Source organism: Phyllobates terribilis, unplaced genomic scaffold, assembly GCF_046119375.1.
Source record: "Phyllobates terribilis strain yellow unplaced genomic scaffold, ASM4611937v1 Scaffold_7__3_contigs__length_470593459, whole genome shotgun sequence".
In the NCBI taxonomy this organism is placed as follows: Eukaryota; Metazoa; Chordata; class Amphibia; order Anura; family Dendrobatidae; genus Phyllobates; species Phyllobates terribilis.
The window spans coordinates 182180470-182203580 of record NW_027362767.1 but is presented as its reverse complement, the minus strand read 5'-3'; positions in this window follow the sequence as shown (position 1 = coordinate 182203580).

The following is a 23111-nucleotide window of genomic DNA, read 5'->3' as shown; positions in this document are numbered from 1 at the left end:
TAGAGCTCCCGTGTATAATGACACTGGTGGTAATATTAGTAATGTAGTGGTAATATGTGGTCTGGTCATGGTGTGGCAGTTTTTCTCCCTTCTGTGTGGTATTATTCGGTCACTATGTTGTGGTAATATGTGGTCTGGTCATGGTGTGGCGGTATTCCCTGTATGTGGTATTATTGGTCATTTAAAAAAAAAATGTATATGACACATTCCCTTAAAGAAAACTAAATAAAAATATATCTAAAAAGAGTATTGGATATTTTAAGAAAATTTTAATAGGTTAGAGTAGGGCCCGCCCAGAAGAGTCTACCTTATCGTGGTGGCGGCTTTAAAAATCTTTTGGCCAAAACAAAAGCTGATGGCTATGTATGTGGCGCCGTCACATGGCCGAACGTCAGGAGAACCTGGTGGCAGCGACGTGGACGAGCGCCAGGATTCTGCAGGGATTGCATGGGGGTAAGTATAACAAGTTTTATTTTTTTTAAATACAATTAATTAACTAGGTGTGGGGGGAATCAGAGATGCACGGGGGGGATGAGAGATGCACATGGGGGGGTGAGAGATGCACATGGGGGGGTGAGAGATGCACATGGGGGGGTGAGAGATGCACATGGTGGGGGTGAGAGATGCACATGGGGGGGTGAGAGATGCACGGGGGGGGATGAGAGATGCACATGGTGGGGGTGAGAGATGCACATGGGGGGGTGAGAGATGCACATGGGGGGGATGAGAGATGCACATGGGGGGGGTGAGAGATGCACATGGGGGGGATGAGAGATGCACATGGGGGGGATGAGAGATGCACATGGGGGGGTGAGAGATGCACATGGGGGGGATGAGAGATGCACATGGGGGGATGAGAGATGCACATGGGGGGGTGAGAGATGCACATGGGGGGGATGAGAGATGCACATGGGGGGATGAGAGATGCACATGGGGGGGATGAGAGATGCACATGGGGGGGATGAGAGATGCACGGGGGGTGAGAGCTGCACATGGGTGGGATGAGAGCTGCACATGGGTGGGATGAGAGCTGCACATGGGGGGGTGAGAGATGCACATGGGGAGTTATGTTTACATAACTTTGTTGCCTTATGAAGGGCAGGGGGGGCCCCCCAAAATTTCTTGCACAGGGGCCCACTACAGTCTGTGTCCGCCCCTGACCTTACCTTTAGTAGGGTTGTGTACTTTGGATGCGCAAGAGATCTTGGACAACCACGGCGTACATATAAAACCAAAGGTGATGGGAACTGCTACTTTCGGGCCATCAGCTATATCCTGACAGAAACAGAGGACAACTACTCCCTTCTCAGAGCTAGAGTGATCCACCACATGAAAACGGACTTGTCCAAAAAACTACAGGGCTACTTTAATCAAGATGTGAATGAATATGTGAACACCTCTGGCATCTCTCGTGATGGAGTCTGGGCAACTGATGCAGAAGTCATGGCCACAGCAAATCTGTTCAGTTGTGACATCGTCATCCACACAAAAATCGGTGACACCATGGATTGGTTGACCTTTCCCGCAAGCTTCAATCTGCAGTCAACAACAGAACATGCACTTTATCTTGAAAAGAAGCAGGATCATTTTAATGTTGTCAGTGTTTACCTTTGAACGTTTATATTGTAGTGTCCTGTCACCAGCCATGAGTACGATTATCGGCCGAAAGCCTCTCTGGAACCAATAATCGCCCCATGTAAAGGAACATTTATAAGTTGAAGTTTCAGAATGTTATGACTTTTATTATATCCTGAACAGTCAAGGTTTTTATGAACCGTCAAGGTTTTCTGATTGAAGTAAAAAAAAGTCTGTGTGTTTAGAGTTTTAAACAATAAAATGTTGAAAAATTATGTAATTCTTGAGTATATCACTCAATGGTGCTCATAAACGTGAAAAATCTGATCTTTAATATACTTTAATCTTTAATATACTCAAGAACGGGGCCCCTTACATCACACAGGGGCCCCAGACATCACATATCGCACAGGGGCCCCAGACATTGCACAGGATTGAGTGATATACTTAAGAACGGGGCCCCAGACATCGCACAGGGGCCCCAGACATTGCACAGGATTGAGTGATATACTTAAGAACGGGGCCCCAGACATCGCACAGGGGTTCCCATACAGCGCACAGGGGCCGCAGACATCACACATCACGCAGGGGCCCCAGACGTCGCACAGGATTGAGTGATATACTCAAGAACGGGGCCCCAGACATCGCACAGGGGGTCCCAAACAGGGCATAGGGGCCCCAGACATCACACAGTGGCCCCAGACATAACACATCGCACAGGGGCCCCAAACATCGCACAGGGGCCCCAGACATCGCACAGGATTGAGTGATATACTCAAGAACGGGGCCCCAGACATCGCAGAGGGGGTTCCAAACAGCGCACAGGGGCCCCAGACATCGCACAGGGGCCCCAGACATCGCACAGGGGCCGCAGACATCGCACAGGGGCCGCAGACATCACACAGGGGCCCCAGACATCGCACAGGATTGAGTGATATACTCAAGAACGGGACCCCAGACATCGCACAGGGGGTCCCAGACAGCGCACAGGGGGTCCCAGTCAGCGCACGGGGGGCAGAGACAATGCACAGGGGGGCAGAGATAGCGCTCAGGGGCCCTGCGCGCTGTCTCTCCCCACTCCCTTGCGCGCTGTCTCTCCCCACCCCCTTGCGCGCTGTCTCTGCCCCCCTGTGCGCTGTCTGGGGCCCTGTGCGCTGTTTCTGCCCCCTGTGTGCAGCCTGGGGCCCCGTGCGCTGCCTGGGGCCCCGTTGTTGAGTATATCACTCAATGGTTCTCAAAAGCCTGAAAAATATGATCTACAGCAGCTGGGGTATATTTCTGACCAGGAGGGGTATCATCTGGCCTAGGCCACTTTATACTCCGGGGTATAGTTTGGGCTAGGCCATAATATATCCGGGGTATATTCTGGCCCAGAGGGGTATAATCTGGCCTATGCCAATTTATACCCCGGGGTATAGTGTGGCCTAGGCCAGACTATACCCGGGCTATAATCTGGCCTAAGCCACTTTAACACCGGGTGTATTCTGGGCAGGGGGTTAATCTGGACTGTTACACCGGTATACAGCAGGTCTTGTGGGGTGTTCCCGGTATACAGCAGGTCTTGTGGGATGTTCCCTGTATACGGCAGGTCTTGTGGGGTGTTCCCAGTATACAGCAGGACTTTTGGGGTGTTCCCTGTATACGGCAGGTCTTGTGGGATGTTACATAGAAACGGCACGTCTCGTGGGGTCTTCCATGTATACGGCAGGTCTTGTGTGGTGTTTCCGGTATATGGCAGGTCTTGTGGGGGGCGTTCCCAGTATACGGCAGGTCTTGTGGGGTGTTCCCTGTATACAGCAGGTCTTGTGGGGTGTTCCCTGTACACAGCTGGTCTTGTGGGGTGTTCCTGGTATACGGCAAGTCTTGTGTGGTGTTCCCGTATACAGCTGGTCTTGTGGGGTGTTCCCGGTATACGGCAGGTCTTGTGGGGTGTTCCCTGTATACGGCAGGTCTTGTGGGGTGTCCATGGTATACGGCAGGTCTTGTGGGGTGTTCCCGCATACAGCCGGTCTTGTGTGGTGTTCCTGATATACAGCTGGTCTTGTGGGATGTTCCTGGTATACGGCAGCTCTTGTGGGGTTTTACCGGTATACGGCAGGTGTTGTGGGGTGTTCCCAGTATATGTCAGGTCTTGTGTGGTGTTCCCGGTATACCATGGGAATTGTTTGGTGTTCCCAGTATACGGCGGGTTTTGTGAGATGTTCCCGGTATATGGCGGGTCTTGTGGGGTGTTCCTGGAATACGGTGGGTCTTGTGGGGTGTTCCCGGTATATGTCAGGTCCTGTGGGGTGTTTCAGGTATACGGCAGGTCCTGTGGGGTGTTATCGGTATTCGGCAGGTATTGTGGGGTGTTCCTGTAATATGATGGGTCTTACAGGGTGTTCCCGGTATACAGCAGGTCCTGTGGGGTGTTCTGGGTATACGGCACGTCTTGTGGGGTGTTACCGGTATAAGTCAGGTCTTGTGGGGTGTTCCTGCTATACGGCAGTGTCATGCATCTGTATTCGAACCCTTGATTCTGTCTTCTGTGGTCGGTGTCTCTTTCTTCTGAGCCACAACAGATACACCTTTTCTTTGGATGTTTTTGTTGCGTTGTCTTTGTTTCTGTCAGTTTTGGGCAACAGGTGTTTTTCATTTACTCTGTTTATCTGTCCTATCACCTTTTGGGTGCAGCATTAAATACCTTCCCTTACTGGTGTTTCCTTCTGGTGATAGACTTTCTTGGATTCATTCACTTTGCTGTAGTTTGTGTTGGTTGCAGTTTTTTGTGTGTGATTCCTTTATTCCTTGGGGAACTGTTACTCTAGCGTTCATAGGAGCTGATAAGGACATTCAGGGTAAGCCGCCGTCAAGTGGGGTTGCAATTGCGTTATCTTAGGGTGCCAACCTCTGTGATTAGGGACCTGTCAGCTTTAGGTGTGTCTTCCTGGTTGGTATGTTACCTGTGTGAATATGCTTTGGCACTCATAACACTATCACCAGCTCACTCCACTTGTTGTGTGCCCAGAAGTCATCATGGACGCCCTGTGAAAGCAATTGCGGACTTTGTCTTTGGAAGTGGCAGATATCAAGCAGGAACAACAGCTTGCATTTTCCACCGCGATGCAGGTTCTACTCCACAGTAACCAGTTATCTGAGCCTAAGGCAAATTTACCAGACTGTTTCGTCTCCGATCTGCCTTGTCCGGGGGAGAGTGTCAACGTGTGGCTATTGTTCTGTTGTCCCTCCGTAGAGATCCTCAGGTTTGGGCATTTCCTCTGCTTTAGGATTCTCCAGTGTTTCCTCTGTTGAAGCTTTTTTCTCTGCTCTGGGGTTCATTTATGATGACCCCGATAAAGTTGCTGTTGTTGAATCAATGATCCGCAGGTTGGTTCAGGGATATCGTAAAGTGGAGGACTACTGCTCTCAGTTCAGACACTGGGCAGTGGAGATCTCCTAGAATGACTAAGCTTTCCGAAGTCGATTCTGTCAGGATTTTTCTTGCCAGATATGAGATATGATGGTTTATAGTCCCTCCCCTTTGTCACTGGAAGAGCCCATGTCACTGGCTTTGAACCCATGCAAATTAGGGCCTGCAGAGAGTCCAAGGAGGAAATTGAACATGAAGCACCTGCTCGTTTCTGTTCATACTGCAGCCGGATGGGTCATGTAATGATTCAGTGTTTCAAATACAACAATGAATTTCTTAAAAGTAAAGAGGAAATAAAAAAAAATCATTAAGAAATAAGGAGACTGATCCTAACAGTTTGAAATGATCTCTTAGGCATACTACTGGTTGTTTTTTACAAGTGTCTTTGGTTACCGAATCTGGAGATATAGTTACCGTATTTTCCGGACTATAAGATGCACCGGACCATAAGACGCACCTAGGTTTTAGAGGAGGAAAATAAAAAAATAAAAATTTAAGCAAAAAATGTGGTCATGATGCACTTATAAGGGGGCGGGGGTCTTCTGCTGACACTGGTATAGGGGTAATGTCCCCCAATTCTGACAATATCCCCCATCCTAGTATATATGCCGCCCCCCTTTCTTTTATACGTGGTCCCCATCCCCATCCTGGTATGCCTGGCATCCCTCCATCCTGGTATGCATGGCACCCCTCATCCTTATCCTGGTATGCATGGCACCCTTCATACCTATCCTGATATGCATGGCACCCCTCATCCCTGTCCTAGTATGCATGGCACCCCTCATCCCTGTCCTGGTATGCATGGCACCCCTCATCCCTGTCCTGGTATGCAAGGCACCCCTCATCCCTGTCCTGGTATGCATGGCACCCCTCATCCCTATCCTGGTATGCATGGCACCCCTAATCCCTGTCCTGGTATGCATGGCACCCCTCATCCCTGTCCTGGTATGCATGGCACCCCTCATCCCAGACCTGGTATGCATGGCACCCCTCATCCCTGTCCTGGTATGCATGGCACCCATCATCCCTATCCTGGTATGCATGGCACCCCTCATCCCTGTCCTGGTATGCATGGCACCCCTCATCCCTATCCTGGTATGCATGGCACCCCTCATCCCTGTCCTGGTATGCATGGCACCTCTAATCCCTATCCTGGTATGTATGGCACCCCTAATCCCTGTCCTGGTATGCATGGCACCCCTCATCCCTGTCCTGGTATGCATGGCACCCCTAATCCCTATCCTGGTATGCATGGCACCCCTAATCCCTATCCTGGTATGCATGGCACCCCTAATCCCTGTCCTGGTATGTTTGGTACCCCTAATCCCTGTCCTGGTATGCATGGCACCCCTAATCCCTGTCCTGGTATGCATGGCACACCTAATCCCTGTCCTAGTATGCATGGTCCCCCTAATCCCCATAATGCTGCACATTAAAAAAAATAAACACTCCTACTCACCTCTCTTCTCTCCTCCAGTGCTGCGTCCTGTCCGCCTGCACTGATCTCTCCATGTGAGCCGCGCATGACGTCACTGCCATGCGCGGCTCACAAGGAGAGATCAGCTGCCCCAAGTCACTGCTCCCCACGTCGGGACTGTGTGCGCGGGGAGCAGTGACTTCACTCTCCTTCATAGCCGGCACACAGCGGAGCCGCGCTGCTGCTGCTGCCGGCTATCTCCTGTGCCCGCTCATTAAAGGGCATGAATATTCACCCCCTCCCCACGCCCATGGGCATGGAGAGAGGTTGAATATTCATGCCCTTTAGCAGCGGGCACAGGAGATAGCCGGCAGCAGCAGGAGCCGCAGCGCGGCTACACTGTGTACCGCTATTAAGGAGCATGAATATTCAGTGCTCCCCATGCCCCATGGGCGTGGGGAGCAGTGAATATTCATTTTCTTTAGCAGCGGGGACAGTGTAGGCTGCAGCGGGCGGCTGCTGCCTCCTGTGCCCTCTCCTCCACCGATACCGCTCCCCCCACACCACACATAAATATACACCCCCCCCCCCAACATTCGGACTATAAGACGCACCCCCCATTTTCCTCCAAAATTTTGGAGGAAAATAGTGCTTCTTATAGTCCGAAAAATACGGTACCTCTGCATTTGTTGACTCAGGTTCCGCCTTAGATCTCATTGACAGTGATTTTGCTATCGTTGTTGGTACACAGTGTCAACTCTCGGTCATCCTTTTCACGTATCTGTAGTAGAAGACAATTAACCATCAGAACTCTTGCAGGATGTGCCAGTGATGAGGAGAGATTGCCATCTGCTGCCCAGGCGAAATCAAGCGGAATCAAATTGTGCTAGAAGAGTTGAAGGGAAAGCAAATTCAGATGCCGGGCCTAATCAGGTGATCTCCAGGAAGGATTTCCTGCATATAAAGTCCAGCGCGCCAAACCACAAAGAGATTTGGCGCCAGGCTACAGAGTGGAGCAGACGTGCTCCAAAGATACTGCAGAGCCCAGCGCGACAGGCCTCAGCCGGAGGCCTGCGTCGCACAAGAGCCGGACACCGCCTGATAAGCTTCGGACTCCTCACAGAAGTGTCCCGAGTTCTGCGCAGGTTGATCAGAGTCAGGACCTGCGCTCCACACTGAGTAAGTTCCTGGAACCCAACGTCACCAGCCGAGGTCTGGATCCCCTTACCCCAAGCGTGAGAGACTACCATCGACGGTCAAGCCGAGAAGAACTGAGAGAAGACTGCAACAGGAGAGACGCGCCAGCTGTAGTGTAGGAACCGCGCAGGTGAACAGGTCCGTCACTTCAAACTTTCACGTACGGTACCGGGGACAGTTGGGATTAGGACTTCAGGTTGGGAGGAGGCCGGTTGATGTGTGGGAGGCTAAACAGGACCTGATAGACTTTATCCGGAAGAGACTTGCGGCCTAGCGGGAAGAACCGGTGACCCCCGCTAGGGCCATATAAAGAGAGCTCACGTGGTGACTCCCCCGAATGGGTGCATCACATTTTTGCAAAGAACTTTACTGTTATTCACTGAAAATACTTATTATTGTTATTTCAAGTTATTGTTTACTACCCTTGTTACTAACCCCCTTTCATAATAATTATTATACATATAAAGTGGTTAATTATTCCGGCACCTGTGTTATACATGGCGTAGTCGGCAGGATGCAACATTCAGACACAGAGATGGCGAACCAGTCCAGGACCGTGACACCGTGGATAAAGTGATAAAAATCTTGGAGGACATGCACGGTGATACCACAGACCTGGGGCACTTACGTCTGCGGTTATTTCAGTGGGTCCAAGGGTAAAATGACAGGTAAAAATAAGCGCACCGTGGATACGAGCTCATGACCTCCTGTTTACAAGACAGGCGCATTAACCCAGTTAGCCACAGGATCATCACAAGCAGACATATGTCTCTTAGAGAGGAATTCACATTAATAGGGTCCTGGTATTTTGAGAAACGCCTTACCATGGCTACCAGGTACTCATGAATTGGCCAATTTATGCGCTAAGATTTCTATTTTCTACAGCAGTAATGCTATTCATATTTCATATATTTCATGTTCGCATACTTAGCGTTACAGTGTGCTGTTTTGTTTGTTAGTTGTATATGGAGGTAGCTGCTCCTAGTAAGCACCTGTTCACACCTGTTTCTTGTTTTAGAAGTGCCGGACAGTTTTTTCTGTTTCTATGTATAAGCTTTGACTGAGCACTCTGCCTCTAGGCCACAGGCAGGTTTAATTACAGCAGGATTTTATTATCCCACACACAAGCAGACATATGTCTCTTAGAGAGGTATTCACATTGATAGGGTCCTGATATTTTGAGAAACGCCTTATCTCGGCTACCAGGTACATATGAATTGGCCAATTTATGCGCTAAGATTTCTCATTTATTTCTATTTTCTACAGCAGTAATGCTATTCAAATTCCATATATTTCGTGTTCGCATACTTAGTGTTGCAGTGTGCTGCTTTGTTTGTTAGTTGTATATGGAGGTAGCTGCTCCTAGTAAGCACCTGTTCACACCTATTTCTTGATTTGGAAGTGCAGGACAGTTTTTTCTGTTTCAAGGGTAAAATGAAACCATAAATCAATATGTTAATGTGACTCGCCCCCTGGGCCTAGTGTGGACGTGTGTGGGTTACCCGGAGCCGGGTCTCTGGGGGTTGTAGTCTCCATGGCGGCGACCCGGTCCCGTGGCTCAGTGTGGTCAGGCCGATGGCAGTCTTTTAGGGGTTTTAGGTTAATTGTCCGACTACGCCACCCGTGGATTGCGGTCAGGGTGTACCGCCGCTGCGAGGCAGTCCCCTGAGGCTGGTGTGGTGTGCGCAGCAAAAGATGGGATAGCTCCCCACGGGAGGAGTATGGCCTCAGGGCAGGGAATGTGGATGATGGGAGTGATGGTGCGTGGGCGTCCCAGCACTAGTAGTGCTGGTGCGGCGATGAGCAGGAACGACTCAGAGTCTTTGCAGTGCAGTTCAGGGTCTTTACTGGTGATATTAAGGCAGACCCTCCCGGGAGTACTGGCTAGCATAAGGGGCCTAGTCAGTCTGCGAGCAAACAGGAGTTCCCCTGGCCAGGTGGAGTTGTAGGCCTCCCCGTCTATCTGCACTCTTTCTGGCTACCTTGCTGTAAGCGGGTAGAAGTAGCCCACGTCCCTGAGTATACCGTGTGGTGCTCATGACGCGCCCCCTGGGCCATATTCTTTAGGGGGAATATCCGGAGCCGGATCAGATGGGAGTTGTAGTCTTCCGAGTGGCTGTGACCCGGTCCGTGCCCAGGGTGTCAAACTCAGTTGTATGTGGCAGTCCTACAGATGTTATTAAGTTCTTTATTGTCGACTACGCCACCCGTTGTATTGCGGTCACTATGGCCGCCGCTGCAGCAGGGTCCGCTGAGGCTGATGGTGTAGGTGCAGCTTTTGATGGTATAACCCCCAACGGGTGGGGTATAGCCTCAGGGGGTCAGGTGCAGAGGATGGGGGTTGTGGTGGTGCAGCATAGATGTTAAAGGAAGACAGAGTCGGGTTGTGCAGTTTAGGGTATTTACTCACTGCTGATGTTCCGGTCACTCCAGCTTCAAGTGACCACCCGAGCCGTGCTGCGTCCACCAGGTCCTGGATCCAGCCAACCCCCAAGCGAGTCCGGAGCTTGACCCTGAGCTCTCCTTCTGTCCTTTCTCTGGCCGTCCCCACTAGTGATCCACCCAGGTCCAGCTCCCTCGGGCCTTCTGTTGGGACACCCTTGGCCTTGGGTTCCCTGACCCTCCACGTGGTATGCCTTCGGGGTGGATGTGGTGGGTGGCCGTGGCAGACACTGCCCACGGCCTCCGGTCTCTGGCTAGGGTGTGTTTTTGCCCCCACCAGCTTGGGTTCCGGTACCCTAATGCCAACTCTTCACCCGCTGATGGACTTTGGGTTCTCAGAGTTCCCTTTTCTGTTTTCCCCTCTGGGTCTTTCTTGCTTTCTCCTCTCTCTCTCTCTGGGGCTTTTCTGCTCCTCTTCCTCCTCTGACTTCTCTCTGCAAAAGGCTGACAGACTGACCCTGTTCTTTGATGGTGCCCACCTTATATACACCCTCTATGTGTGAGCTCAGGTGACCAGCACCCAATGAGCTCCTATCTTTACCCAGGCTGCTCCCCCTATCTGCCCCTACACTACTTGGGATGTACCACCCCCCTCCCACTCCAGCCAGGAACAGACTCGGTCGTACCTGCACATTTCTAAGTGGGAGTACCGTTGGTCTGTTCCTCGGAAATGGGATGTGTGTAGTGCATGCAGCCTACCGAGCTCAGATCCACACTCCATCCTTACCCGGGAGTGGAATATCACACCTCTGGGTTGAGGTGCAATACCCCTGTAGCAGCCGAATCCTCAGGGTGCTACATTCCCCCCTGGTAAATCACAGCACGTCCTCGGGCTGTAAGACATAACACCAAAAACATACAAATTTTTGCATAAACATATAAGACATATAAAACAACATATATTAGCATAAAACTTTCTCGTCGCCTCTGGCTCCTCCTCCGGTCACTGTGCAACGTGTGACCGGGTAAAGTGCGACAGTCTCTCTAGAAAACTGGTTTTCCTATAAAACCGGTAGGGGGCGCTTTAGGACGCGCAACTATTTACAAGGGGATACGGCCGCTCTCAGTCCTCGGCCAGGTATTGGGGAGGAATGACCGCTCTCAGTCCTCGGTCAGTGGGATTTAGGGGTTAATCGGGTAACAGTTCACACTTGCTGGTCCCAACGGGGACTATATTTAACAACAGTAACAGTTTCAGTTCCAGTTTCAGTTTCAGTTTATGGTGCCCCGACGGGCAACTATATACAGCTTCTGCTTCGCTGTACTTAGCGACGGCGTCCTCCTGCTCTTTCTTTATTGTTACCTTTAGCTCTAGTTTCAGACCCGTCCGGGTCCTCTTGTTCTTCCTCCTCACACCGCAGCTCTTCCTCCGTCAGACGATGCACATGGAGGGCGTAGGGTCCTTTGGCACACTTGTGCCGGGTGAAGGTGACCTCGTCCCCGATGTAAAGGTCACGACCTCTGTGTCCCTCCGGTAGGTGGGACTCAACGTCTCTCCTGGTCACGAAGACGTCGCCTAGGGTGCGGTGGTCTCGGATGAAGCCCCACCCATGCTGCATGTTAAACTTTATCACAGTCCCGGTGGTGCGGGGACTATGCGCTGCACGGGGGTCTCTCCTGGCCCGGCTCTTCTGCTCCGCGCTCCTTACTTGAGCTTGCTGTTCCCGGACCCGCCTCTCTCTCCGGAGTCGGGGATGGTGAAACTCCGGTGGCCATATAAATGGCTGCCCATCCGGGCACGTGTGCTGGGCGTACAGGTCCTCTCCCAGATGCGGCACTCTTGGTCTTATGGGCGCGGTGGTGTTAGCGCCCGGGTTGCCCGGGCCTTGCGGCCAGGCCTGGGGTATCTGGAAGGTAAAGGGCACCGTAAGGACGGCGGCGCCCTGGGCTACTTGGCCCTGCGACCAGGCCGGGGGCTCCGCGGAGGTAGGGGGCGCTGTTGGTATTGCGGCGCCCGGGGGTACTGGGCCTTGCGACCAGGCTGGTGGTACTTCCTGCTTGGTCACGCTCGGGGTCGAGGCGTGTGACGTCACAGGGGTCGCGGCTCCCGTTTGAGGCCTAGTCTGCGGCGGTGACGTTGCAGCGACGGGCACGGCAGGATAGACTTCGGGCTCTGCGACGGGGAGCTGGGGCAGGTACGCGGTTTCCCGGTTTGGGGTATAGACGTCCCCTTTACCTGCCTCCACTCGTTCGGCTCCCTTCTCGGCGCCGTCTCCGGCCTTCATTCCTCCTGCGCCATCCTCAGAGGCGGTCTGTTTCCTCGTCTCGGGTGGCGTGCTCCGCTGACAGGTCTCGGTTTGCTGGGCCAGCTCACGGCTCCACTCTGCCAACGTCTCTCGCTGCACCCGGGCCATCCTCCTTGCGAGGCCCTCCAGAGCGGTCTGTGCACACTCCCGGTCTCGGGGGAGCTGTGCTAGGACCTCCACTAGGCCTAGTGGGATCGTTGTTTCCAGCAGGCTCCTGACCAACGGGTCGGTGCTGCTCTGCTCTCCTACAGTCGTTGTCTCCAGCAGGCTCCTGGCCAGCGGGCCGGTGCTGCTCTGCTTTCTCGCCATCTCCGGGTAAGCTCCTCCGATATTCTTCTCCAGGCTTCTTGCCTCCGGGTGCGCTCGCTCTAGACTGCTCCAGGCGGCACCCATCTTTGTTCTCTCCTTTCGTCTCCTCCCCCCTCGAGGGCGGTCCCGGGGCCACTTGGTGACTGTCAGCTCCAGGGGCTGTTCTTTCACGCTGACAGACACCTCTAGCATCACAGTCTCTGTTGGTGGGGGCGGTTTCCACTTTTGGCGCCATTTTCGGTCCCGGCCCACGATGGGAGGTGGCCTCTCGCCACCCTCTGGCACGCCCATAATGGCGTCCGCTCTTCCAAGGCGGGAAACCTTTGGAAATGGCGGGAATCGTCTCCCAGTGGCGGGAAACTCTGCAGATGGCGGGAAAAAGCTGTTAATGGCGGACAACCGGCGGGAATCGACTGGTGATGGGGTCCGATGGCGGGGACCCTCCGGAACCGGCAGGAGACTTCTTTTTGAGGTAAACTCGTTCTTTTCTTCAGGCACGCAGTACCCGGGTGTTGCGGGCACGTAATCCTGCCGACTACGCCAAAGTTGACGCGCCCCCTGGGCCATATTCTTTAGGGGGAATATCCGGAGCCGGATCAGATGGGAGTTGTAGTCTTCCGAGTGGCTGTGACCCGGTCCGTGCCCAGGGTGTCAAACTCAGTTGTATGTGGCAGTCCTACAGATGTTATTAAGTTCTTTATTGTCGACTACGCCACTCGTTGTATTGCGGTCACTATGGCCGCCGCTGCAGCAGGGTCCGCTGAGGCTGATGGTGTAGGTGCAGCTTTTGATGGTATAACCCCCAACGGGTGGGGTATAGCCTCAGGGGGTCAGGTGCAGAGGATGGGGGTTGTGGTGGTGCAGCATAGATGTTAAAGGAAGACAGAGTCGGGTTGTGCAGTTTAGGGTATTTACTCACTGCTGATGTTCCGGTCACTCCAGCTTCAAGTGACCACCCGAGCCGTGCTGCGTCCACCAGGTCCTGGATCCAGCCAACCCCCAAGCGAGTCCGGAGCGTGACCCTGAGCTCTCCTTCTGTCCTTTCTCTGGCCGTCCCCACTAGTGATCCACCCAGGTCCAGCTCCCTCGGGCCTTCTGTTGGGACACCCTTGGCCTTGGGTTCCCTGACCCTCCACGTGGTATGCCTTCGGGGTGGATGTGGTGGGTGGCCGTGGCAGACACTGCCCACGGCCTCCGGTCTCTGGCTAGGGTGTGTTTTTGCCCCCACCAGCTTGGGTTCCGGTACCCTAATGCCAACTCTTCACCCGCTGATGGACTTTGGGTTCTCAGAGTTCCCTTTTCTGTTTTCCCCTCTGGGTCTTTCTTGCTTTCTCCTCTCTCTCTCTCTGGGGCTTTTCTGCTCCTCTTCCTCCTCTGACTTCTCTCTGCAAAAGGCTGACAGACTGACCCTGTTCTTTGATGGTGCCCACCTTATATACACCCTCTATGTGTGAGCTCAGGTGACCAGCACCCAATGAGCTCCTATCTTTACCCAGGCTGCTCCCCCTATCTGCCCCTACACTACTTGGGATGTACCACCCCCCTCCCACTCCAGCCAGGAACAGACTCGGTCGTACCTGCACATTTCTAAGTGGGAGTACCGTTGGTCTGTTCCTCGGAAATGGGATGTGTGTAGTGCATGCAGCCTACCGAGCTCAGATCCACACTCCATCCTTACCCGGGAGTGGAATATCACACCTCTGGGTTGAGGTGCAATACCCCTGTAGCAGCCGAATCCTCAGGGTGCTACACTCACCCGTATGGCTGGTGACTTGGGGCCTTCTGTTAGCCTCCGCTCCTGGATGGCGGTGCTGGTCCCTTCCTTGTGACTGAGCCTCCGGGCTTCTATGGCCAGAGGACCTGGAATCCCCTGCCGGCTCGTTTCTGCTGCTGGGTGAATATCAGTGCCCACAGCCTCAGACTCCGGTGTCCGGTTATCAGATTCTTCTGCCAGGGCGAGCTCTGCTCAGCTCCAGCCCCTGGTCTTCAGCTACTGCTCCTACAGAGCTCCTGCTGTAACTCTCCCTGTGTCTGGAACTGTCTCCAGGCTCTGACTCAACTAATCCCGCCCCAGACCCAGTTTATAAGGGCAGATTCCTCCCCTCCCAGGTCTGGGCAGGAAGTGTTGCATGCTTAAGGGCTCCTGACCAGAGAAACCTCCCACTTGCTCTCAGACGTAATATTTCTATTACTGTGGCAGCCAGACCCCTGGGGTGCCACATTCCCCCCTAGTAAATTTTAGTACTCCGGGACTAAACACATTTTTAAGAAAACACAAATACAGGGTATAAACAATAATACAACAACATATATACAAGAAGCTTTAGTCTTTAGAGGTCACGGCGTGTCCGTAACCGGGTGTCCATATCACCCAACAAGGTGAAGTCTTGGCACAGAGTAGGGGACCTGTCCAAAGCAAACCCCAAGCGTTGGCCCTGGGCGTGGCTGCAAGGCTGAGGCTAGCTACTTTGGGCCACAAGGAGGCCACGCCAGACAGGTTTTCTCTTCCGCGGCCATCTTCGCAAGAGGCACCAAGGTGCAACTATCTACAATGTAGTTCCGGTTACTCAAAGTCCATAACCTGTCAGTCCAAATAAACCTGCAGGGTAACTAGAGAAACATAATTAGCAACCAGGTAACAAACATAAACCATTTTCAACATTTACGTATGTACAGGTAAATATATATTACAGTTTACAGGTATCACAGTTTAGATTCTCCAGCGAGCGGGCATCTGTCCTCTAGTACTCCTGGTGGACCTATGTAACCCACTATCTGGTTCTGCACTACAGGGTATAGAAGGTGTTGTGGGTAGGCCTGGCAGCTTTCTGCATACTGTTTGGCTTACTAGGGGCACGGCAGACTCACGACTAGCAGAGGGTTGATTCTCCTGGGCTGCTGGTATGGATTCTTCTGCCTCCTGGGCCGGCTGCTCTTCTGACACTCCCTGTTCTTCTGTAGGACCTTGAGGGGCTGGCTGGAGAAAGGAGAGGACGGGTACCACGACTGCGTTGTTGATCCGAGTCCAGGACCGGGGAAAGTCTCCGAGTACGGTACTGATCATTTCTTCCCTTTCCTCTGCGGGTTGGGGTTTCCTTGATCTTCTTCAGGGCTTTGCAGCTGCTCGGGACACTTCTTCAGGTGGTCTCTGGAGACAATGGCCGTGGTCTCTCCTCCATCCTTACTGATGACACATACTTTTGGGTTCTCATGACTTGAGGGCAGTACGGTGTACGGGTCCTTCTCCCACTGGTCGTCCAACTTGTGGAGCCGCCTTTTTCTCTTCAAGACCTGCTCTCCAGGTACCAGGGGAATAGCGGGAGCATACTGGTTATAAGCCTTCTCTTGCCTTTCTCTTGCTTGAGACAGACTTCGCTCGACGCTCTCCTGTACTTTCCGATACTGCTGCTGCCGTTCTGTATCCCAGTCTGCCTCTGGCGAGGTGTACTCAGGTGTCAGGACTCCCATATCCAGGTCAATAGGCAGCTTACCAGGTCTTGCTCTCATTAGGTAAGCCGGGGTACAGTTGGTGGAGCCTACGGGGGTGTGATTGTACAAGTCCACCAAATCAGGCAGTTTTTCAGGTCACAGACTGCGTTCCTCCAGGGGCAACGTTTTCAGCAAGTCCATCACCACCTGGTTCATTTTCTCACATAATCCGTTGGTCTGAGGGTGATAGGGCGTTGTTCTTATCTTCCTGCAGCCATACAGATTGCAGAACTCCTGGAAGACCTCCGCTTCGAAGGCTGGTCCTTGGTCCGTCAGCACTTGCTCCGGATACCCGTGTGGACGGCAGAAGTGCAGCTGGAAGGCCCTGGCTGCTGTTTGGGCCGTTAAGTCCTTGACAGGGACCACCACCAGGAACCGGGAGTAGTGATCTACGATGGTAAGGGCGTAGACGTACCCAGATTTGCTTGGAGCCAGTTTCACATTGTCCAGGGCTACCAGTTCCAGTGGCTGCCTGGTGATGATGGGCTGCAGGGGACTCTTCTGGCTGGCACGGTCCTTTTCTTCTTAGGTTGCACGGGCCACAGTCTCTGCACCACCTCTTGATGGCTCCTCTCATGCCTACCCAGTAGAACCGTTCACGCAACAAGAACTCCAGCTTTTTACATCCGAAGTGTCCTGCTCCACCGTTGTACGCCTCCAGAACCATAGCCGTGTCTCGTCTTGGGACCACTACTTGCCAGGTCAGCTCATGTGTTCTAAAGTTGACCATTCTCCGGCACAGCTTCTCCTTGTAAAGAAACAGCCTGCTTTTCTCCTTCCACAGTTGCTTGGTCTCCTCCGGAGCGTCTGGGTCAAGACGGGCATCAGCCTGTGTCAGCATTTCCTTCACCAGACGGACTGCAGGATCACTGTCTTGTGTCTCCGCCCAGCTGTAGTGGGGTAAGGGATTGAACGTGGCAGAGTGCCTGTCCCTTACACGGTGGGAATACAGGGTAATCCCATGACGGTGGAACGCAGGGAGTTCCACTTCTTCCAGTTCTTCTGGATCTTCCCCTACGTCCGGTAAGTTTGGCATTCTGGACAGGGCATCCGCGTTGGCATTTGAGTGTCCCGCCCGGTATTTGATGGTGAATTCATAGTTGGACAGGCGGGCCATCCATCTCTGCTCCAGGGCACCAAGTTTTGAGTGTCCAGGTGTGTCAACGGGTTGTTATCCGTGTACACTGTGAACTTGGAAGAGGCAAGGTAATGCTTGAAACGTTCGGTCACTGCCCACACCACTGCCAGGAACTCTAGCTTGAATGAGCTATAATTCTCAGGGTTTCTTTCTGTGGGCCGTAGTTTTCTGCTGGCGTAAGCAATTACCCGTTCTTTCCCCTGCTGGATCTGGGACAGTACGGCTCCTAGCCCGATGTTGCTCGCGTCCGTGTGGAGGATAAGGGGCTGGCTGTAGTCAGCGTACGCCAGGATTTCATCCCCCGTGAGGGCCATCTTCAGCTGGCAGAAGGACTCCTCTTCCAGCTTTTCCCATCTGAAGGGCGGCTTCTGGTTTTTGGCCTTCCTGGATTGGCCTATCAGGAGGTCCTGCATAGGGGCTGCCATTTTGGTGAAACCGGGAATGAATCTTCGGTAGTAACCTACCAACCCGAGGAACTGCCGCACTTCCTTTATGCTGGAGGCTCTTGACCAGTCCTTAATCACGGTGATCTTATCGGGGTCGGAAGCCACTCCGTCAGCACTCACCACGTGTCCCAGGTACTGCACCTTTGGTTTCAGGAGGTGACACTTGGAGGGTTTCACCTTTAGGCCGTAGCTTGCCAGGGCGTCAAACACTTCTGCCAGGTGTTTCAGATGGTCCTCTTAGGTTTTGGAATAAACTATGACATCGTCCAGGTATAACAGGACCGTCTCGAAATTCCGGTGTCCCAGACAGCATTCAATCAACCGCTGGAAGGTTCCTGGTGCGTTGCAGAGCCCGAACGGCATACAGTTGAATTCGCTGAGACCCATCGGGGAGGTGAATGCAGTCTTCTCCTTGTCCGCCTCTGCTACAGGAACCTGCCAGTACCCGCTAGTAAGATCCAAAGTGGAGAAGAAGTTAGCAGATTTTAATGCAGCTAAAGATTCTTCTATTCTAGGTAACGGGTACGCATCTTTGTGTGTGATACGGTTGACCTTTCTGTAGTCCACACACATTCTCATTGTGTTGTCCTTCTTTTTTACTAGAACTAGAGGAGCTGCCCAGGGGCTACAGCTGTCCCTGATTACCCCAGCCTCCTTCATGTCCCGCAACATCCCCTTTGCATGCTGATAGTGTGCAGGGGGTACAGGTCGGTATCTTTCCTTTATGGGTGGATGGTCTCCTGTGGGGATGTGATGTTCTACCCCCTTTACTCGCCCGAAGTCTAGCGGGTGTTTACTAAAGACTCTTTCGTACTCCTAAACCACCAGGTAGACTCCCTGTTTTTGGTGTGAGGGAGTGGAGTCAGTACCCAAATGCAGTTGCTGACACCAGTCCTCCATTTGTTTCTTAGAGCCGTTACCTTCCTCTGGTTGAGATGGAGGCAAGGGTTCCACGGCCCTTACAGAATTTTGGTTTATGGTGAACAATTTGGCTAGCGTGGCATACCGGGACAGGTATACTTCTCTCTCCCCGATATTTATGATGCGGACGGGCACCCTCCCATGGCGTACATCGACCACCCCCCGTGCTGTCAAAATGGTGGGCCTACTGTCTGAGTAGACGGGTTCTACCATTGCTTGGTAGTCTCTACCTCTTAGACCAATAGCTGCCCGGCACCAGATCATCATCTCACTTTTCGGGGGCATGGCAATAGGGAACGGGTCACACATTCTCACGCTACCTATCTCACCACCAGATAGTTCCACCTGTTGCCGCTTCATCAGTGCCCGGATCTCTTTTTGGAGGACACGCTGCTGGCCGGAACTGGCGTTCTTGGCAACCTGCTGTAAAATGAGAATCACCTCTGCAAGACAATTTTCAATCATAGTAACATAGTAACATAGTTTGTAAAGCCAAATAAAGACTTGCGTCCATCAAGTTCGACCTGTTAGTTCTATAATTGCTAAAGTTGATCCAGAGGAGGGCAAAAACCCCAAATGATTTGGCCAATCTTCACCTGAGGAAAAATTCCCTTCCGACTCTGAAACCAGCAGTCAGAATAAATCCCTGTATCAACCTACTATTTTATTTTATTTTTAAGTATATGCTGAAATCTGCCTGGTATCTAGAAATGCATCCAGTCCCCGCTTGAACTGGTGTAGTGAATCCGACATTACAGTCTCCTCACTCAGTGAATTCCATATTCTCACTGCTCTTACCGTAAAGAACCCCTTCCTATGCTGGTGCTGAAACCTTTTCTCTTCCAGTCTTAGTGAATGCCCTCTTGTTACCGTAATATCCCTCCTTTTGAACAAATCCCGGGCAAGATCTCTATACTGTCCCCTAACATATTTGTACACATTTATTATGTCCCCCCTCAACCTTCTCTTTTCCAGGCTGAATAGTCCTAGTTTTGCCAACCTCTCTGGGTATTGCAGTCCCTCCATTCCCTTTATTAATTTTGTTGCCCTCCTTTGTACCTTTTCAAGCTCATTTATATCCTTTCTATATATTGGGGCCCATAACTGAGCACAGTATTCCAAGTGTGGTCTGACCAGTGCTTTGTACAGTGGAAGAACAATGTTCTCCTCCTTTGCAGCTATACCTCTTCTGATACATCCCATTACCCTGTTTGCCCTTACAGCAGCCGCCTGACTTTGGGAACTCCAATTTAGTTTGCTATCAATCAAGATGCCCAAGTCCTTCTCCATCTCTGAATTCCCCAATGATTTCCCATTCAGTGAGTACTGGTGACTTCCATTTTTCCTTCCCATATGTATGACCTTACATTTCTCCTCGTTAAACCTCATTTGCCATTTAATGCTCCACCTACCCAGCTTATCCAAATCCCTCTGTAGGTCTGCACTGTCCTCTTTTGTATTAATTGTTTTACATAACTTTGTGTCATCTGCAAATATTGATATTTTACTATTTATCCCGTTGACTATGTCGTTAATAAAGATATTAAATAACATTGGGCCTAGTACAGACCCCTGTGGTACCCCACTAGTGACGCTTACCCAATCTGAGTATATTCCATTTATAACCACCCTCTGCCTTCTATCCTTTAGCCAGTTAGCTACCCACTTGCAGACATTTTCCCCCAGCCCCATCATTCTCATTTTGTATACCAACCTATTATGTGGCACGCTATCGAACGCTTTTGAGAAGTCGAGATACACGACATCCACTGGTTCCCCCTGATCTACTCGAGAGCTCACCTCCTCGTAGAAGTCAATCAGGTTTGTTTGGCAGGAGCGATTCCTCATGAATCCATGTTGGTTCGGGATTAAAAGATTATTAGCATCAAGATGCTCCGTAATTGCCTCTTTAATGAAGCTTTCAAAAATTTTGCCCACAACGGACGTCAGACTCACCGGCCGATAGTTTCCGGCGTCACTTTTCGCTCCCTTTTTGAATATTGGCACTACATTCGCCTGTCGCCAATCAAGTGGTACAGACCCAGTCTCAACAGAGTCCTTAAATATAAGATATAACGGTCTGTCTATCACATTACTTAGTTCCCTTAGTACCCGTGGGTGTATGCCATCAGGTCCTGGTGATTTGTTTATTTTAATGTTACTGAGGCGTTTCTGTACCCCAGCTTGGGTTAGATTTGTCATACTTAGTGGAGGATTAAGTTTGTCACTTCTCATTTCTCCTGTTAGTTCGATTTCCTTTGTGAAAGTTGTCGAAAAAAAAATTCTTTAATAGATTAGCTTTATCCTCATCTTTCTCTATGATTTTGCCTTCCTCACTTTTTATCGGTCCAATATTATCCGATTTAATCCTTTTACTATTTATATACGTAAAGAACAGTTTGGGATTTGATCTACTTTCCCTAGCAATACGTTTCTCTGTTTCCTCCTTCGCTATTTTTATTTGTTTTTTACAGGTTCTCGTTTTTTCCTTGTAACACATTAGTGCCTCCTTACTGTTTTCCTGTTTTAATCTCTTGATTAAATCACGTTAGTTCCCAAGGTTATTCTAGGGTGACTCTCATGACGGTCAATGTCCACAATGATCAGTCCTTGTGCCGCCAGTTCGACCTTACCGATCTTAAGGGTCACCTCTTTGAACCCCTCCTGCGGCACGGGCTGACCATTGCTGGCGATGATACTCAGGTCGTCATCTGGGTAGCGGGTTATGTTCGAGTCATTCCAGTACCGCTTAAAGAGCACATAAGGGATGGTAGTTACCTGTGACCCGGTGTCTAGTAGGGCACTCATTGGAATGCCATCCAGTACCACAGGCAAGACCGGACGTCCCCCTACATATTTATCACGCCAGTTCGATGGGCCTGATGATCTTATGCCTGGGGGTTGGCCCTCTACCCCAGGTTGTGCCCGTTTAAATGACAGTACCTTGCCATGTGTCCGGGTTGATTGCAGCGGCGGTAGATGGGTTGTCCGTCCTCGTTGTATCTGTCGCTGGGTCTTCCTCTGGACATTGGGATCCTCCTCTGTCAGCGCCACGGGATGTCCTCTGGTCCGGATGCCAGCTGGATCTTCCCTGGAGGGGAAACCTGTAAAGACTGCACAGTTCTGGTTAGCGCGGCTACGCTTTTGGTTAACTCTTGGACCTGATGGTGCAGGTCTGTAGCTGGGTTGTTATCCAAAGCCTGCGCACCAGCTCCTACAGACTCTGTAGACAAGGGCGCCGCCTCCTGGTGATAGGTAATAGCAGGACGCTGGTGGGTTACAGCGCTACCCGGTGCCGGTTCTCGGAGCACCCGGATGGCCCTGTCTTTGAACTTTGCAAAGTCTAAACCAGGGTTCTGCAAGGCCATTGCACGTAACTGGGTTCGGTGGGCGTTGGACAGGAGACCCTCAATGAATTGCTCGGTTAACAGTTCATCTGCATTCTGCACACTGTCAGGGTCTGCCTGTTAAATGGCTCCCAGGGCCTCTTGCAAATTCAAAGCATAGTCTCTTATACTGTCTTGGGCCCGCTGCTTGCACCCATAGAATTTCATTTTGATCTCTGCTGAGGTACGGGTATCAAAAGTGTCCCTCAGACGGGTTAAGATTTCTTTTACAGTCTCCTTGTCCCGGACTGACCAGGACTTTACTTCACGTTGGGCTGCCCCGGTTAGCTGGCCTACCAATATGCTCACTTTTTGTCCTTCTGTCAGGGGGTATACCTTAAACAGGCTGTACAGTCTCTCTTTAAAGTCGCTTAGGGTATGCGACTCCCCTGAGTACTGGGGCAGCCAGGCCGCTCCGGGGATATAGGGCATTGTAAATGGCATTACTGCGGCAGCGGCCGCTCTGGTGGTAGAGGGTCCCTCCGTATCCGTCATCTTCCTCCCCCCTAGTTAAGTGTGGCCTACCTTCTGTTGCTTCTTCTCCGTAGGCCGCGGCTCCGCAGACGATCGTCAGGGTGGAGGACCTTGCGTCGCGCTCTAGTGACGTCAGCGTCGCTCTCTCTCCCTTCCAGGACCTTGCGCAGCGTCGATGAGTGGGGCGGAGCATCGAGCCTCGCGCGCGGCGTCCCGAAGATGGCGTCCGATGGCGGGAAAACGACTGCGGATGGCGGAAAAACAGCTGCGGATGGCGGGAAACTTCTGAAGACGGCGAGAAACTTCTGAAGATGGCGGGAACCTTCACCATGGCAGGTATGACAGTCTTTTGAAGGCACGCAGTACCCGGTGGTTGCGGGCACGAAATCCTGCCGACTACGCCAAAGCTGACTCGCCCCCTGGGCCTAGTGTGGACGTGTGTGGGTTACCCGGAGCCAGATCTCTGGGGGTTGTAGTCTCCGTGGCGGCGACCCGGTCCCGTGGCTCAGTGTGGTCAGGCCGATGGCAGTCTTTTAGGGGTTTTAGGTTAATTGTCCGACTACGCCACCCGTGGATTGCGGTCAGGGTGTACCCCCGCTGCGAGGCAGTCCGCTGAGGCTGGTGTGGTGTGCGCTGCAAAAGATGGGATAGCTCCCCACGGG